The following is a 14,705-nucleotide window of genomic DNA, read 5'->3' as shown; positions in this document are numbered from 1 at the left end:
AACCTCATGGGTGTTTCTGGTGTCAGTGGAATTGGAAATTATATGTTAAGGCAATAGTTCTCAAAGTTTAGCATGCGTCAGAATCATCTGTAAGACTAGAAAACACACTGATGTCTGGTACCACACCTAGAGAGTGTCTCATCTGGTCTGGGTTAGGGCCCAAGTATTTGCACTTCTGACAAGTTCCCAAGTGATGCTGCTGCTGACACCCAGGGACCATACTATGAGAACCAGCACTACATTCAGGAACTCAGAGAACTCAGAGAATTTTATGTGACAATCAGCATAATGGGAATGAAATCAGATACCTGCAAAATCACCTTAGAAAGAATGGTTGAGAATAAGTCCTGACCAATAGGGAAACTAACACATTCTAGAGAGAATATGGGGGAATTTGTAATTTCATTGGTTCTGTCTTGTTGCAACAAAAATTTGAAGCAATGGACGGACCAGTGTTACAGCCCTCGGATGGACCAGTGTTACAGCTCCATGTTACAGCTCAGTTTATTTAGAAAGCAAAGGAAAACACATCCTGGAGGTGTGAGGGTGGGCTGACCTAAAAGATGTGAAGAGAAGGGAAACCCCTGGCCCAATTTTGGCTCCTCTTTTTATGTGTCTTTTTCTCCCCCTGGGCCTGCCCTGTGTAAACTGGGCCAGTCAGAAATGCTGTTTGTTCTACCTGAGGTCCTCACTCTGGTCCTCAGACCTTCCTTTGTTCTATTTTGGCAGGCTTTTCCCTTCTTTGTCTTTTAGCCGCCACCATTCTGGACTTTTCCCCCCATTTTAACTACCTAACAGTTGGAAGAGAGGCATTAATTATTAATAACAGAACAGACAGTTTCCCTCTGAAAGGAGGAAGTGATGAAACTATCTGTTTCTGCCTTTCCTACCGATTCTCTGGACACTAAGCAACCTTGGTGGTTCTTTAGTCACTAAGTCATGTCTGACTCTTGCGGACTCATGGACTGTAGCCTACCAGGCTCCTCTGTCCATGGGTTTTTCCAGGCAAGAATACTAGAGTGGTTTGCCATTTCCTTCTCCAGGGGATCTTCCAGACCCAGGAATCGAACCTGGGTCTTCTGCATTGCAGGCAGATTCTTTACCGACTGAGCTACAAGGGAAGCGAGCAACCTTATGAACATTAATTCAATTAACTCATTTGATTAATTTATTTTATTTTTCCAGGTGTCTGATATCTGAAGAGGTTTCAAGCAGAACGATTTTTCAGGAGTACCACTCTGCCTAATCCCCGCGGGTGCCATTTGTATTGAATTCTATGTAAATGGTGCCCCCTGGAGGAGTGGAAAGGAATATCATCCTAAGTGAAGGATCTAGTGTTGTTAAACATGATTTGTATGCCCCTAGATTCTGCTGTCACATTAAACTAGAAAACTGAGGACCTATGAGCACAGTCACTCTGAGGAACTTTCCCTTGAGAAAGACTTTTCTAGGCAATATTCCAAGTAACGCAGGATCTACAATTCTTCAAACAAGTGAAAATGGTAGGAAAAGATGGTTAACACATCCAAATGCTATCAGGATGTGTATCTCGCTTCTCTGTTTTGTGGGGATAAAATTATTGCAAGATTTGACTTTACAAAGTAGAAATTTTGACTGAAACTGAAACAAATGTGTGTCTTTTTGAGAGAGCAAGAAGTCTCTTGGTTGGAACCCTTTGGTACAGAAGGGTTATTCTATGCCATGAGCCATGAGCGTAAAACCTGGAAGAGGCTCTGCATAAGACCCACTGATGTTCCTTGTCTCATGACCCTCTTCCCCCCATCAGAAGATCAAACTTATTCTTTGTGTCATGCTTTTCTATGACCTGCTAGTTTTCCAAGATCCCTTGTATTCAAAGTATATACTTAACAGCTATGTGTCCTTACTTATCCTTCCCGGGTCTGTCTTTCCTTATTTATGGGATGACTACAAAGATGACCAGTACAGAGATATAGATTGATAAAGCTGAGGACAGTGGTTGACACACCCTGGCATCTATAAATGTTACTTGTTACTGTTATTATTCAGACATGCTTATGAAGAAGGCCCTGTGGATGACTTGTACATACTGGATATTTAAGGGATTGGCTTCCCTTGTAGCTCTGTCGGTAAAGAAACCACCTGCAGTGCAGGAATCCACCTTCAATGCAGGGGACCTGGGTTCGATTTGTGGGTCGGGAAGATACCCTGGAAAAGGAAATGGCAACCTACTCCAGTATTCTTGCCAGAAAAAAATCCCATGGTCAGAGGAGCCTGGTGGGCTACAGTCCATGGGATAGCAAAGAGTCAGACACGATGTAGTGACTAACTCACCAAGGGATTGGAAAGTGTTTAATTAGTGGAGATAATATTGGGTGGGCTTCCCTTGTGGCTCAGCTCATAAAGAATCCGCCTGCAGTGTGAGAGACCTGGGTTTGAACGCTGGCTATGGAACATCTCCTGGAGAAGGGAAAGGCTACCCACTCCAGTATTCTGGCCTAGAGAATTCCATGGACTGTATAGTTCATGGGGTTGCAAAGAGTCGGACACGACTGAGCGACTTTCATTTTCACGTTCAATGTTGGGTAGTCTAATCCATGTCTACAAGGGGGAGAGCTAGAAAGGCATGGAAGATAGTTAGATAAGAGAACCAGTAGAGAGATGTAACCTTGAACTCATCTGGAAAGCAGGTTATCAGGAGTAAGTGATTCCAGGGATTTTCCTGGTGTTTCAGCAGTTACCACTCCATGCTCCCAGTGCAGGGGGCCCAGGTTCGATCCCTGGTCAGGGAATTAGATCCCACGTGCCCCATGCCACAGCTAAGACCTGGCACAGCCAAATAATTAAAAATAAGCATTTTTAAAAGGAATACATGATTCCAGTCTGATGACATTAGAGGGGGCTGTGGACATGGGAATTGTATTTGGGAGAGAATAAACAAACGGTGTCCATGGTGTGTGACCCAAATTCCCTCTTAAGAGTCATCTGGCCCTAATGAGAGTTGTTCATACTGCCACTGGTAGGCTACTAGGATCTGGAAATCAATTTATATGAGCTGTGACCAGCATTTAAAAAGAGAACAGAATGTAAAAGACCAGAGTCCCTTCATTGCACATAGCGAGTAAATCCTGTTTCACGAATCTTAGTGATGCATGTCCAGGTGGCCAGGGTCCTAGTCACAGTGTGTGTTATTCTTATCATGGATTTTGGTACTAGGAGTGTGAAAGTCACTGCTCTAGTGTATTCACTAGGGTAGGGAGTTTTCTCTGCTTTTGCAAAGTCTTCTTTATCTATTCTTCAGGCTGCTTTTTTTCTCCCCAGCCTTTTCTAAGCCAAAGCAAGTACCTACTTCTTGCCCTTCTAGTAGGGGAGCCTGGCCTCAGGGTACCTTCTAAAGTGATCTCCTCACCTCTGCAAAATCCCAGAGGTGATGGCGAGCCTGCTGGGGATCAGTTCCTCTCTTTTTTTTTTTTTTTGGTTTTTATGACCCAGTTGCTCACATATTTCAAATCTTTCATTGAAGTTTTGATGAAATACTTTAAACTTTGCTGCTTACCTTTAGTTTTCCTGAAGTCTAAGAAAACAGTGGCCTGGAATTGAAATCCTGTGCAGGGGTCACTTCTGCCATGCTCCTGCTTCATCATTGTGATTCCCTGACCTCAGGGCTACATCCCTCTCGGCTGGAGAGCTCTTCTTGCAATTTACTACCTGCAAATGTTTATTCATTTGAGGAGGAAAATGCTGCCTCATACAGAGTTCCATGCATTTTTTATTTACTTATGAATATTTTAAAATGGCGGGTCAAGCTTAAAATATCTATTTTAGATCCATCTGTCTCCTCTCCTCCTCCTGACCCTGGCCATGCTTTTCCAAGGGGTCTTAGAGGAAGAAGAAGGCTTGGCCTGCTTTTTTACTCCTTATCTCTCATTTCTTGGGGCACTTTTCTTCTTGATTACAGAGGGGAGATGGAAAGGGATGGATCTGTCATTCCCGGTGTGCATTGGCCATCCCTTGGCTATTGCTTCCTGTTTTAAACATGTGTTTATTTATCTATGGCTGCGCCACGGCATGTGGGATCTTAGTTCCCTGACCGAGCATCAAACCCATGTCCCCTGCAGTGGAAGCATGGAGTCCTAACCACTGGACCTCCAGATAATTCCATTGGCTATTCCTTCTTAGGTTGAGATGGACCAAGTACAGATACCCCCTGAGGGTGGACATCCCATGCTGCTTCCTTCTTGGGGTGCACGTGTGAGTTCTTTACGCACCTCTTAATATGAACCCAGAGCTCCATCTCTTGTTTCCATCAAGTTTCCTACCAAGGGAGACTAACTAGCTCAAGTTCTTTGAATCCCACTGCAGCTTTCACTACCAGTGATACACCCTGCCATTCTTTTTCCATCACTGGGGACACCCACCCTGTGCGTGGACCTCTTGTTTGGAGTACAGTAAGCATGGCTTTAGCCCAGCTATCTTCTGCAGTCAACCATGAGTCACTGCAGACTCAGGTTTCCTGGAAACACCAGGTAGCAGGAGGGCTGGTTTTCCCACTTCTAGTCTCTCTCTCTCTGCCCTCTGAGTCCTCCTCTCCCCTGCTCAGAGAGGCTCCGAGATTGAGCAGCTCAGCATGACTGCCCCATCGGCCTGTGTCCCCTGGGGATCAAGATGCCCACCCCCTCTTGTTTCTGACACCCCAATATCTGTGAGTATTCCCCTTTTTTATTCCTCCATGGAAAGTACTGAGGCTCTCACCTTTTCACTGATGACTCATGACAGGCAGTCTCTCCTCCCTCTCCTCTTCGTGGTCTTGTGCTTGCTTAGGGCAGGGAAATGGTTGAGATCAGTACAGCTTGTTGACTCTGGTCTATTAAAATGTTCTGCAGGGGTTCACGCCTCCAGCTGTCGGCAGCTGTCTTTAGAGTGGGAGGTGCTTGGTGTGTCTCTGCCTTCTGCTCCAGGTCTCAGTCAACGATTCTGAGACAACAGAATTACTATCATCAGCACCCCACTGTGTGCGAGATGAGGGATCTGTATCATCTACTCTATTCATATTTTAAAGAGTTAAGTTGGTTGTTCACTTTGGCAGCACTTGCACTAAAATTAGGGCTTCCCAGGTGGCTCAGCAGTAAAGAATCCACCTGCAATGCAGGAGACACAGGTTCGATCCCTGGGTCAGGAAAATGCCCTGGAGAAGGAAATGGCAACCCACTTCAGTATTCTTGCCTGGAAAGCCCACAGAGGAGCCTGGGGTGGTATATAGTATGTGGGGTCTTGAAACAGTTGGACATGACTTAGCGACTAAAACAACAACAACAAATACTAAAATTGGAAGGATACAGAGAAGATCAGCATGACTCCTGCACAAGGATGACATGCAAATTTGTAAAGCATTTCATATATATATATATTTTACAGTGGAATATGACTCAGCCATAAAAACGAATGAAATAGTGCCATTTGCAGAGGCATGGACCTAGAGACACTCATACAGAGTGAACTAAATTAGAAAGAGAAAAACAAATATAATATAATATCCCTTATGTGTGAAATCCAGAAAGGTGGTATAGATGAACTTACTGACAAAGCAGAAGTAGAGACAAAGATGTAGGGAGGAAACTTATGGACACCAAGGTGGGGGAAGAGGGGTATGGGATCACTTGGGACACTGGGATTGACACATATACACCATTGATACTGGGCATAAAACAAATAGCTAACGAGAACTTACTGTTTAGCACCGGGAACCTTACCCCATGATCTGTGGGGATCTAAATGGGAAGGAAATCTGAAGAAGAGTGGATATATGTATACGTAAAAGTGACTCACTTTGCTGTATGCCTGAAACTAATACAGCATTGTAAAGAAACTACACTCCAATAAAAGTTAATTAAAAGGAAGAAATAAGTAAATTGGGCCTTTAAAAAAAAAGAGTTAAGTTGCAAGGCTCTGAAACTGAAATTTTGAAATGTCTATAAACATCCCTGAACATATTGCCAAGAGATGGTGTCTTTTCTTGAGAGAAAAGCTGTTCTGATTGGAAAGGCTTGTGGACTTGGGATTGGACCTGGTTCATATAGCAGCTGCAACACTGTCCCCGAGCAGATATACTGTGCTTGGTCGCTCACTGGTGTCTGACTCTTTGCAACCCCATGGACTGCAGCCTGCCAGGCTCCTCAGTCCATGAAGATTCTCTAGGCAAGAATACTGGAGTGGGTTGCCATGCCCTCCTCCAGGGGGTCTTCCCAACCCAAGAATTGAACTCAGGTCTCCTGCATTGTAGGCACATTCTTTACCATCTGAACCACCAGGGAAGCCCAAGAATACCGGAGTGGGTAGCCTATCCCTTCTCCAGTGGATCTTCCCAACCCAGGAATTGAATCAGGGTTTCCTGCATAGCAGGTGGATTTTTTACCAGCTGAGCTACTAGGGAAACCTGCTCCCCACCCCACCCCCCCAGCAGATCCTTCTCAAAATTAAATGGCAGAAACTAAAAATGCACAAAAGAAGGGGAGGAATTCCCCTTTCCCAGAATAAGCAAATCTATTTTGGTCTGTAATGCATATCCATTAAATAGAAGTAACTAGAAAAAAATAACATCATAATTATACTCAGTACAGTTTTATTTTCAGGAATCATAGAATTTGTGGGATTTCAAATATTGACCTGAAAAAAAAGGTATTTTAAAAACTACCTTTACATTATTTGGCTATTTTAGTAACTAGTTTACCATCCTTGTGGCATGTCATGTGTGAATTTTGGATATTTCCCCCCAAATATCATCTGTTCATTTACTGCCATAGAAATGGACTTAACTATTATGAAACATTCAAATGGTAAAAAATGTTTGTTAAATGTCCACCCCTCTTTTTTTTTTAACCTAAGGTGGATGCTAACCTGGGAGGATGCAGGGGCAAATTAACATATGAGGTGGGAAGACAGTGTCTCTGCTCTGAACACACACTCAGAAATACCCCTGCAGTGTCCATCACCGTGACTTCCTGATGGAGTCACATTATCAATGAAGTGAAGTGAAGTCGCTCAGTCATGTCTAACTCTTTGTGACCCCATGGACTGTAGCCTACCAGGCTCCTCTGTCCATGGGATCCAGGGGGGACTGGCAATTCTCTTGCTGAAACTCTCAGAATTAATGCTCTTCTTTATCCTCTTCATTCTCTGCTCTGACTTGGCCTCCCATCTTTCTTTTTTTTTCCATGCAGGATCTTAATTCCCCAACGAAGGATTGAACTTGTGCCCCCTGCAGTGGTAACATGGAGTCTTAACCACTGGACCATCAAGGATGTCCCTGGGCTTCCATTTCGGGAGCTTCTGCAATGACCTCAGTTGCAGCATTGACATAATCCCTTCCATGGCCACAGATCCCAAGGAGTTGTCCTTCAACCTGCCCTGGTGACATGAGTGTGTGATTTCAAACTTCAAGGTTTCCTATGGCCCTCACTCAATAAGGAAAGTGTACCCTCTTCTTATCAGGGTACTTTTCTTTGGTTCCTTCTTTTAGCTTCTCATACCTTCTGAGCTCAGATCAAGCTTGAGACAATTTACACAGCATCTAGATTGAAAGGACATGAGTCTGAGCAAACTCTGGGACATAGTGAAGGACAAGGAAGCATGGCATGCTGCTGTCCATGTGGTTGCAGAGTTGGACATGCCTTAGCGACTAAAGAACAAGATTGAAAGGAAACAGTATATTTACAAAACTACATCCAAATAGTTTATTCTTGGTAACCATTGGTTGAGGCTACATTCTGGCTGTCACTTTGAAGTGGGGGTAATATTAAAATGCATACTTAATGACCAGTTGTCTTGGCACCATAATGGAAAGGGGAACTGACTAATTGCTAGGTCAAACCAGTGTACACAGGCTGAATATCAGGTTGGACAGGGGTCCTAGACAGGCAGGCCTCTGGGCCATGTTGCCAGTGGATGAGTTTTGTTAGGTATGCAGAGTGGTTTTGGACTCTCTTTCTGAGCCTTTAGGCCTTTAGGATGCATGTCCTCTCACATTTCCAGCCATGAAATTAAAAGACACTTGCTCCTTGGAAGAAAAGTTATGACCAACCTAGACAGCATATTAAAAAGCAGAGATGTTACTTTGCCAACAAAAGTCCATCTAGTCAAAGCTATGGTTTTTCCGGTGGTCATGTATGGATGTGGAATTGGATTATGAAGAAAGCTGAGGCCCGAAGAATTGATGCTTTTGAGCTGTGGTGTTGGAGAAGACTCTTGAGAGTTCCTTGGACTGCAAGGAGATCCAACCAGTCCATCCTAAAGGAAACCAGTCATGCATATTCATTGAAAGGACTGATGCTGAGGCTGAAACTCCAATACTTAGGCCACCTGATGTGAAGAACTGACTCACTGCAAAAGACCCTGATGCTGGGGAAGATTGAAGGCAGGAGGAAAAGGGGATGACAGGATGAGATGGTTGGATGGCATCACCGACCCAGTGAACATGAGTTTAAGTAAACCTCGGGAGTTGGTGATGGACAGGGAGGCTTGGCGTGCTGCAGTAAGGAGCTGGACACGACTGAGCAACTGAACTGAACTGATCTTGTCTCATGTCTTAGAGCTTACTGGCTTTGCTGATTTGTCTTACCTCTGCTTTCTGGAAACCATCTGCCTGTGCCAGACATTTTTTCAAACCTTTCTTTGTGGCCCCATCTTTGTCCCGGGGTGGTTCACTTCGATTTGTCTCTCCAAAGATCCCAAATTATTATCACTTGGACAGGTCCTCATACACGTGGGAATTGTACAACACCTCCTCTGATTGCTGGGCCAAAATTTCCACAGAGGTAGGCGTCCTATTCTGAATCTGAGCTACATCAGTATTGCAGCTACTCATTAAATTATAATTGACTTGGAAAGGAGAAACTAAACATAGAAGCAGACAATGGCCAGGCCCTATATAAAAATAGAACTCTGACCCACAACCTACAACAAACTTGCCCAGGAAACCAGCCCCTTTACTGACAATAAACTATCCAGGAAGCCAGCCTGTCATATGTCAGACTGCTGACTTGTTAGAGGTCAGACTACTATTTCTAATAACAATCTAGGGAGCATTGGCTACACAGTAATTTTTGTAACAGTCGACCCCAAATGCCCAGAACTTGATTAAAAATAGCTTCCCAATTTTTTGTCCCGCTTCCAACTGAGGGTCAACCAGAAAAAGCCAAATATGTACCCTTAACCACTCACAGAAGACGCCCTGCTATGATTTAGCCCTCCTCCAGCTTTCCTGAGCCCACAGCCTGCACTCAGAGCACACCTGAAGCCTCTCTGTTTTGTACCATCAAGTTCTCTACTTCCCTGCCTGCCTTTGCATCTTTGCCAAGATGCCAGGGACAGTGGCCGACTCACTTCTTATCCAAGTTCTGAATAAATAGCCCTTCATTATTCTCATTTGATTGATCTTTGTCTATTTCCACAGAAATACATTCAATTCTAACTCTTTAGATGTCATAATGATAATAAAAGCCTTCAGTAAAATTTAGGCAAATTATTTTAGAAAGGAAAAATAAGATTTTTTTTTTTTTTTGCATTATGTAAAAGTTTAAGGAGGGTGGTATGGAGGGAGGAAAATGTCCCCTTTAGCATTTTTTAAAATTTATATTTACATTTATTTTAATTGGAGGATAATTGCTTTACAATATTGTTCTGGTTTCTGCCATACTTTAACATCTTTTGAATCTCCTGATTCAATTTTCTGATTTTTCCTACTACCACATAAATTTGCAATAAAACAGCCGACTGTAAAATGTTGAACTTTGATACTCTTAAGCTGAAAACTTTTTTGAAGCTTAAGGCAGTCATTTCTGCAAAAGATGGCTTTTGGGTTTATTAATTAAAAAGAAGGCAGGGAGTATTTGAAATATTATCATCTGGGTGACTTTATTCTACATTTATAAATACAGCCTCACCACCATGAAGAGAAATGGAAAAGAGTTTGGAATACGGTGATAGCTTAAAACTGAAAATAATTCTTTTTAACATGAATAATTACCCCACCAGTTTTATAACCTAATAAAAATCAAAGAAAAACCCTGGGCATTTTAATTATGAGAAATCACATGTATTCTGGGAAATTAGAGACATAACCCACATACTTGTACTTCAGAATCCTCATTTCAGAAATTCTCTCCCTGGAGATTTTCCAAAGAAGTGGATTTCATGAACTGGCTTCTTGGCAGGATCCAATAAACACAAAGTTCAGTAAGAGACATACTGGTTTTGAGTTCGAATTTAGCAACAATTTACTTCACATTAAAAAAAAAAAAATTAAAATTTTTTTGGGCTTCCCTAGTGGCTCCGATGGTAAAGAATCTGCCTCCAATGCAGAGGACCCAGGTTCAATCTGGAAGATCCCCTGGAGAAGGGAATGGCAACCCACTTCAGTATTCTTGCCTGGGAAATCTCTTGGACCGAGGGGCCTGGTGGGCTATATGTAGTCCATGCTGTCGCGAAGAGTCCAACATGACTCAGCAACTAAACAACAAGTGTTTTATTGGAGTATTATTGCTTTATGATGTTGTGTTAGTTTCTACTGTACAACGAAGTGTATCCGGTATACATATGTCCTGTTCCTGCTTGGGATTTCCCCCTAACCCCCGCACCCCAATCCCACCCATCTAGGTCATCACAGAACACTGAATGGAACACTCTGTGCTGTATATCAGGTTCCCACTGGCTATTTCACACATGGTGGTATATATATGTCAATCCTATCTCCCAATTCATCCCACCCTCCCTTTCCCCCACTGTGTTCACCCGTCTGTTCTCTGTTTGTGTCTATTCCTGCCCTGCAAACAGGCTTATCTGTACCATTTTTCTAGATTCCGTATATATTTGTCAATATATATAGAGTGCAATAAGTCAGAAGGAGGAAAACTTCACACTGAACTGAGATGTGGAGTAGATGTCTTTGGACACTGTTTCCATTATATTTGTTCCTTTTAAAATATAGATTTTTTTTTCTTCTATACACTAGACAGAGACAGAGAAGAGAATACCCCAATAATTTTCTCACTTTCTAATAATCCCTTTAAAGTTTACTCTAATGTCTCTTATACACATTACTCATATTATGATGTAATTCCTACATCCTTCAGGGAATTCCCCAAAGACTCTCTTTCTGGGTGTCTCCATTGGTGGTTGTGCTTTGAAGAAAAGGACATCAGAGGTGTTCAATTAGCACTTGTTGACAAATGGATTCAACACAAACTGCTGTTACGTTAACCTCAGTTTGGAAGATACGCTGAAACAAAAACAGTCATTTAGCACTTATTTTGTTAACACTGGTTTTGGATTATCTGGCCTGTTTTCACCCACCTCTGTGATTTCTCTAATGAATTCACATTGACCATGTGTCTTTTGATTTCTTAATTATTCATTTTTGTTCTTGTGTAAAATGAGAATGTCTTGTACTCACTCTGCCCTGCTGCTGCTACTGCTAAGTCACCTCAGTCGTGTCCGACTCTGTGCGACCCCATAGACAGCAGCCCACCAGGCTCTCCCGTCCCTGGGATTCTCCAGGCAAGAACACTGGAGTGGGTTGCCATTTCCTTCTCCAATGCAGGAAAGTGAAAAGTGAAAGTGAAGTTGCTCAGTCGTGCCCGACTGTTAGCGACCCCATGGACTGCAGCCTACCAGGCTCCTCCATCCATGGGATTCTCCGGGCAAGAGTACTGGAGTGGGGTGCCATTGCCTTCTCCCACTCTGCCCTAGATTTATTTATTTACTTATCTGTGGCTGCGCTGAGTCTTCACTGCGGTCCTCTGGCTTTCTAAAGTTGCGGTGAGTGGGGTCTCACTGCCGTGCATGGGCTTCTCATTGCAGTGGCTTCTTCTCATCTCACAGCATGATCTCTAGGCACCCTCGTGCTTAGTTGCCCCCAGGGCATGTGGAATCTTCCAGGACCAAGGACCGAACCCATATACCCTGAATTGGCAGGTGGAGTCTTATCCACTGTCCCACCAGGAAATTCCCAGCCTGAGATTTTTAAGGATTAAAAAGACTTTCAGTGTTAACCTCCCAGCTTACCCTTCATTTTACGGGCATGACCCTTCTCTACTTTCCCCAAGCTTCACCGTGCCTAGAAAGCACCTGGAGGATTTATTAGAACTTGGGGTGTTAGCCCGCAGCCCAGAGCTTCTGGTTCCTTAGGTCTGGGGTGGGGGGAGTCCAAGAATTTTGCAAATTTCAGGAGTTTCCAGGTGATGCTGCAAGTCTCAGCACCACACGTTGAGATCTATTTCTACTGTATCCTGTGCTAGAAACAGGAATTCCTGTGTGTGTGTGTATGTGTGTGTGTGTGTGTGTGTGTGTGTGAGTGGTGATGGAAATGGCGGTGGTGGTGATACAGAGGTACAGTTTAACCAGGGCCACGTGGGGACATAGATCATTGTGAGGAAACTGCAGGGCTTTTGGAATGAGTCCAGGTCCCAAAGGTGTTCGGGAGAGGGGAAAAGAGGAAGAGAAAGCCTCATGTATTCCACACAGCTGGATGCTTCTCGCATTTGGATTTCATTGGAATGAAACTCCTAAATGGTGTAAGCACCCCAGAGGGGCTGCTACATTTTCATATCTCAGACACACATACAATATTGGTGTCTGCCGTTTATGCTGTCAGACTACATCATTAAAACTCTCTGCAGTGGTGGAGTAGCTAGATAAATATTTGTACATCTGGCTGCACACAGCCATTATTTATGTTTCCTTATTCTCCTGTTTGTCTCAAGAAATCTGAGTCAGATGGGGTAATTGGCTGTGAAGTTGAATCCCACCATCATAGTCATTCACCTGCTTAAAGATGGAAGTGGATGGATGATTTAGCGAGACTTGTAACCTGTTTATTGTCTGCCAAATGCTAAAGACAAGCAGCTCTTCTCAGATTACTGGATGTCTCCAGCTATGATGGATTCTTATAAAGACACTGCAAACAGGTGAATGTCAGTTCAGCAGAATAACAGTACACATTGGTATTTGGATCATTCTTGCATACTATAAAATTGCAAGTGATTTCAGATTCTGAAAGGACTTTATAAGCTTCAGGTCTCAAGGCTCAGATTTTAACGGCACATTGTCTTTTCCATTTCAACTTTGTTTAAAGTATTTTATTATGGAAAATTGCAAGCGTATCCGGAATTAGAGAGAAGAGTATAATAAACTTTGATGGTGCTATCACCCAGATGCAATAATTATCATTATTTTGCCAACTGTGTTTAACCATTCTGCACTCTTGGGCCGCAGTAACTTTACTAGTAAATACCTCATTTCTGGGGCTTCTCGGGTGGCGCTAGTGGTAAAGAACCTGCCTGCCAATGCAAGACACATAAGACACATAGGTTTGATTCCTAGGTCAGGAAGATCCCCTGGAGGAGGACTTGGCAACCCACTCCAGTATTCTTGCCTGGAGAATCCCATGGACAGAGGAGACTGTTGGGCTACAGTTGGTAGGGGGGTCTCGAAGAGTTGGACACAGCTGAAGAGGCAGCATGCATACACGCATCTCATTTCTAACACATAAAGACTTTAAAACAACATACCCACAATAGTATTATCACATCTAACAAAATTATTATTTGAAATATTATTCCAATACATGCTGAAAGTTTTTCAATTGTCTCAAAATTTGTTAATTGTCCTATTTGTTCCATCAGGACTCAAACAAGTTTTTGTTTTTTTTTTAATAGAGTTTGGTTGATTTATCTTTTATGCTTCTATTATTGTTTAACAGTTTCCTCCTCTCCCACCTCTTTGTTTTTAAACAAGCCATTTATTTGTTGAAGAGATGAGTCATTTTTCCTGTCGATTTCCTGCATTCTGTATTTGTTTGATTATTCTCTGTGGTCCAGTAGTCATGTATAGATGAGAGAGTTGGACCATAAAAAAAGGCTGAGCACCAAAGAACTGATGCTTTCGAATTAGCGTGCTGGAGAAGACTCTTGAGAGTCCCTTGGACTGCAAGGAGATCAAACCAGTCAATCCTAAGGGAAATCAACCCTGAATATTCATCGGAAGGACTGATGCTGAAGCTGAAGCTCCAATATTTTGGTCACCTGATGAGAAGAGCTGACTCATTGGAAAAGACTCTGATGCTGGGAAAGACTGAGGACAGGAGAAGGGGACGACAGAGGATGAGATGGTTGGATGACATCACTTACTCAATGGGCATGAGTTTGAGCAAACTCCAGGAGATGGTGAAGGACAAGGAAGTCTGGTGTGCTGCAGTCCATGGGTTGCAAAGAGTCAGACACGACTGAGTGACTAACAACAACAGCCTTCATAAGGTGCTGTTGCTGCTGCTGCTAAGTCGCTTCAGTCGTGTCCGACTCTGTGCGACCCCACAGGCAGCAGCCCACCAGGCTCCCCCGTCCCTGAGATTCTCCAGGCAAGAACACTGGAGTGGGTCCCCATTTCCTTCTCCAATGCATGAAAATGAAAAGTGAAAGTGAAGTCACTCAGTCGTGTCTGACTCTTCGTGACCCCACGGACTGCGGCCCACCAGGCTCCTCCGTCCATGGGATTTTCCAGGCAAGAGTGCTGGAGTCGCTAACTTCACCTTTTCCCTCCCTTCATGATGGGGGCACTTTGTTCATCTGGGCCAGTTACAGGTCTTGCCTTTATCGTCTGGATCCAGTGCTCTTTGACTTCTAAAACATTTCACTTTGGTTTCCCACTTTTATGAAATTTTCCATTCTTTCCCAGAT

General features: G+C 43.4%; 1 long non-coding RNA gene and 1 other non-coding gene across 2 annotated transcripts; both read left to right on the top strand.

Moving 5' to 3' along the window:
* The first annotated feature begins 151 nt into the window (after positions 1 to 151).
* On the top strand, positions 152 to 11,361 carry LOC133249718 (uncharacterized). Its single transcript, XR_009737076.1, has 2 exons — positions 152 to 1,502; positions 7,197 to 11,361. It is a non-coding gene; the product is annotated as an uncharacterized LOC133249718 (long non-coding RNA).
* Positions 5,274 to 5,381, top strand: LOC133255063 (U6 spliceosomal RNA). The gene has a single exon (XR_009738858.1). It is a non-coding gene; the product is annotated as a U6 spliceosomal RNA (small nuclear RNA).
* Positions 11,362 to 14,705: the final 3,344 nt, after the last annotated feature.

Source organism: Bos javanicus, chromosome 1 (genome assembly GCF_032452875.1).
Source record: "Bos javanicus breed banteng chromosome 1, ARS-OSU_banteng_1.0, whole genome shotgun sequence".
Taxonomy (NCBI): domain Eukaryota; kingdom Metazoa; phylum Chordata; class Mammalia; order Artiodactyla; family Bovidae; genus Bos; species Bos javanicus.
The sequence above is the reverse complement of the archived record's forward strand: the minus strand, read 5'-3'. Positions and strand labels throughout refer to the sequence as shown.